This window comes from Metopolophium dirhodum, unplaced genomic scaffold (assembly GCF_019925205.1).
Source record: "Metopolophium dirhodum isolate CAU unplaced genomic scaffold, ASM1992520v1 scaffold20, whole genome shotgun sequence".
NCBI lineage: Eukaryota > Metazoa > Arthropoda > Insecta > Hemiptera > Aphididae > Metopolophium > Metopolophium dirhodum.
The window spans coordinates 15,554-20,000 of record NW_026869908.1 but is presented as its reverse complement, the minus strand read 5'-3'; the positions used below and the strand labels follow the sequence as shown (position 1 = coordinate 20,000).

The 4,447-nt window shown below is 60.8% G+C and overlaps 1 non-coding gene and 1 pseudogene across 1 annotated transcript; both read right to left on the bottom strand.

Moving 5' to 3' along the window:
• Positions 1–3,717, bottom strand: part of LOC132953372 (large subunit ribosomal RNA) — a 7,456-nt pseudogene extending 3,739 nt beyond the window's left edge.
• A 371-nt stretch (positions 3,718–4,088) lies between these two features.
• On the bottom strand, positions 4,089–4,246 carry LOC132953369 (5.8S ribosomal RNA). The gene has a single exon (XR_009665602.1). It is a non-coding gene; the product is annotated as a 5.8S ribosomal RNA (ribosomal RNA).
• Positions 4,247–4,447: the final 201 nt, after the last annotated feature.

The following is a 4,447-nucleotide window of genomic DNA, read 5'->3' as shown; positions in this document are numbered from 1 at the left end:
CTTGGTGGCACCCAGTCGTCGAGGTTGGTTCCGGCGCACAACCCCGGAGTCCTCCCTCCCGGGCTGGGTCATTTGTAAGCGATTGGCTGAATCCAAATCACCGCCCACCCGCCGACCGAGTCGCCGGTGCGCTTTCCCATCTACTCGGTTTGATCTCTTCCGCCAGGGACGCATCTTTGCTCATAGCTAATGCGAACCATCTATCGGTCAAGGTACTCATGAGGGATGTTCGGAGAAGTAATCACCCGACGCGACGCCTTAAGCATATAGGAGCTAGCGTCGGCCTTCTGTGATTCTCATCTCCCGCACTCCTGCGAGACGCCAGTGCGCTTTCCCATCCGCTCGGTTTGATCTCTTCCGCCAGGAACGCATCTTTGCTCATAGCTAATGCGAACCATCTATCGGTCAAGGTACTCATAAGGGATGTTCGGAGAAGTAACCACCCGACGCGACGCCTTAAGCATATAGGAGCTAGCGTCGGCCTTCTGTGGCTCTCATCTCCCGCACTCCTGCGAGTCGCCGGTGCGCTTTCCCATCCGCTCGGTTTGATCTCTTCCGCCAGGAACGCATCTTTGCTCATAGCTGATGCGAACCATCTATCGGTCAAGGTACTCATGAGGGATGTTCGGAGAAGTAATCACCCGACGCAACGCCTTAAGCATATAGGAGCTAGCGTTGGCCTTCTGTGATTCTCATCTCACGCACTCCAGCGAGTCGCTCGTCGGAGACGCCGCGATTGGATCTCGTGTCACCGGTTGATTCACGTAATCAACCGTAAATGGGACGATTGGCTCGGTGTTAGCAAACTTTATAAGTCAGTATCCATCCGCCGGCGACGTGGACGCCCCGGCCTTCGGCAAGCGCCGCGGTCCGTCAACCCCGCGGCGCCCAGCGAAACACACATGCCCCACCTCCTTGGCTGTGGTTTCGCTAGATAGTAGATAGGGACAGTGAGAATCTCGTTAATCCATTCATGCGCGTCACTAATTAGATGACGAGGCATTTGGCTACCTTAAAAGAGTCATAGTTACTCCTGCCGTTTACCCGCGCTTGCTTGAATTTCTTCACGTTGACATTCAGAGCACTGGGCAGAAATCACATCGCGTCAACACCCGTCCCGGGCCATCGCGATGCTTTGTTTTAATTAGACAGTCGGATTCCCCTGGTCCGTGCCAGTTCTGAGTTGACCGTTACATGGCTGTCGATCCGGCTACGCGACCGACGCCGCGGCGGCCGGACCGCCCGGTGACGGCGAACCGACACCAAGGCGATCGGCCGGCCGCGACGCGGCCAGCGACCGAAGCTCGGTGGTTCCACGGTCGGCGGACGGCGACGGGCCCGCGGCCGCCTCGAGGCTCCCGGTCCGAAGACCGGGCGCGCGGGCGACGGCCGGGGTGTCGCCAAAACCGCCTACGCTTCTACGACGACCCGAACCCGACAGCCACGCTCCTCAGAGCCAATCCTTATCCCGAAGTTACGGATCGGTTTTGCCGACTTCCCTTACCTACATTATTCTATGCGGCTAGAGGCTGCTCACCTCGGAGACCTGCTGCGGATATCGGTACGAACCGACGCGAAGACTCCGCGTGGCCCTCTCTCGAATTTTCAAGGTCCGCGTGGGGATCACGGACACCGCCGCAACGAGCGGTGCTCTTCGCGCTCGCGTCCCTATCGCCCGGCTAGAGGATTCCAGGGACGTACAACGCTCACAGAGAAAAGAGAACTCTACCCAGATCCCCCGGCGGCTTCTTCGAGTTCATTCTGGTTACCCAGACGAGACAAAAGAGCCCCGAACACTAGGGAGCGGTTCCGCGTCGGGTTCCGGAATACGAACCGGATTCCCTCTCGCCCCAAGGGCGATTCGAAAACGCCTTCGCCCGTGGTACGAGGATCTCTCCCCGGGCTTAGGATCGACTGACTCTTGGACAACGGCTGTTCACAAGAAACCCTTCTCCACGGCAGCCCCCGAGGGCCCCTCTCGAGTATTTGCTACTACCACCAAGATCTGCACCGACGGCGGCTCCAGGCGGTCTCGCGACCTGCCCTTCGACGCACACCGCCGCGCCATCCTACTCGTCGAGGCTTGCCGGGACCGACCGCCGCGAGCGACGACCGGCCCCACTATGCCGTCGACGGCCGAGTATAGGCACGACGCTCCAGCGCCATCCATTTTCAGAGCTAGTTGCTTCGGCAGGTGAGTTGTTACACACTCCTTAGCGGATTCCGACTTCCATGGCCACCGTCCTGCTGTCATCAGCAACCAACGCCTTTCATGGTCTCTGAATACGCGTCGATTTCGGCGCCTTAACTCGGCGTTCGGTTCATCCCGCAGCGCCAGTTCTGCTTACCAAAAATGGCCCACTAAGCGCCTAGGGTTCCGTCGCCGGCTTCGCACGCGGTTCACGCGGTGTACCAGGTAAAGCCGGCGATCTCACCCATTTATAGTTTGAGAATAGGTTGAGGTCGTTTCGGCCCCAATGTCCTCTAATCATTCGCTTTACCGTATGAGACATCCTCCGTGTTACGAGCGTGTTGTTACCGCGCCGTACAGCGCGGAGTCCCACCGGCGTCCGTACGCCCGCGAACGGGCGGGACACATCGGCGCCAGCTATCCTGAGGGAAACTTCGGATGGAACCAGCTACTAGATGGTTCGATTAGTCTTTCGCCCCTATACCCAGCTCAGACGATCGATTTGCACGTCAGAATCGCTGCGGACCTCCATCAGGGTTTCCCCTGACTTCATCCTGGCCAGGCATAGTTCACCATCTTTCGGGTACCAACGTGTGCGCTAAGGGTGCGCCCTCGGACGGCCGAAGCCGACCTGGCGAAGACGCCCCCGGACTGCGGACCAGCGCGACTTTGAACGCCGGTGGGTTCGGTCGCTAGGCCATCGTCCGCACCGTAAACGGTTCACTTTCATTGCGCCAAACGTGGTTTTTCGTAAGATCACCGTTGACTCGCGCACACGTTAGACTCCTTGGTCCGTGTTTCAAGACGGGTCGGAAAGTAGCCCGAAATCGTCGCCGACCGACGGGACCCCGCCTGCGACGGGGCCGCGTCGACGGTTCTTGCCGTCGGGCGAGCCGACCAGGAGCACCGGGGTTCGGCGCGAACGGTCACGCCGAAACGCAACCGCCGCGACGAACGCCACCCAAGCCCTTCGGCCGGCGCCCAACGGGTCGCGACGTCCGCTAACCGAGCGAAAGATCCGGCCGGCGGTTAGACCGACCGTGAATTCGCCCGGCGGGGACTCGCGGGCTCTGTCCGTTTACACCCGAACAGTTTCACGTTCTTATGAACTCTCTCTTCAAAGTTCTTTTCAACTTTCCCTCACGGTACTTGTAAACTATCGGTCTCGTGGCCGTATTTAGCCTTAGATGGAGTTTACCACCAACTTCGGGCTGCACTCTCAAGCAACCCGACTCGAAGGCGCGGTCCGATCCCGGAACGCTGTGACGGCCTCTACTGGCCTGGCACCATCTGCGGGCCATGGCCCCGTTCAAGGGAGACTTGGACCGTCACGTGCGCCCCGGCAACGAGGCCGGCCCGTACGCCACAACTCCCATAGGTGCCGCGACACAAAAGTGCGCGGCGGGATTCGGCGATGGGCTTTTCCCTGTTCGCTCGCCGCTACTAAGGGAATCACGGTTGTTTTCTTTTCCTCCGCTTATTAATATGCTTAAATCCGGCGGGTAGTCCCGCCTGATCTGAGGTCGGAACGTATCGGTTTTTTTTTTTTTTTAAATTACACGGCAGCCTGCGGTCCGCGCTCCGCCCGTACGGTGACCGTCCGCGTCCGCGTCTCGGAAGCCGGAGAGGTCCGTGGACTCTCAGCCGACCCGGCCGCGCTCTCGCGCGGCGGGCGGACGGGGACGTGCCGTTTGACGACGCGAGAACCCGTGACTGTTTGCCGTCACAACTTGGGCGGACGACCGGAGGCGGCCGCGCGAGCGCGGTTTTCCACGGTCGAACCGCCAATCTCGCACCACCGGAGCGGCCGACGGGCGGGCGGACAGTCCCCGGGAGGACTGCCGCCGCCGTCGGACGCCTGCCGGCGGCGCATCGGTCTGGCCGAGTATCCGGTATACGACCCTCAGACAGGCGTGGCCCGGGACCCGCGGGTCACCGAGGCCGCAATGTGCGTTCGACTGGTCGATGTTCGTATAACCTGCGGATTACACGACGACGCGCAGATAGCTGCGGTCTTCATCGATCCACGAGCCAAGTGATCCGCTGTTCGGGGTCGGGTGTTTTTTTTTGTCGACGAAACTTCTACCGGCCACGCGCCGTGCGCGGACGCACGGCGGGGCCCGTATGGTCTTTCGACGTTAACCATCTTTCGGTCGACGCTCGGTCGGGGGTCGCGGCGCGCGGGCGGTCGGCGAGCTAGTCGCGAGCGCACGCGGCCACGGGGTCGGATTAGGCGCGCGCGAGACCGGCAAGTGC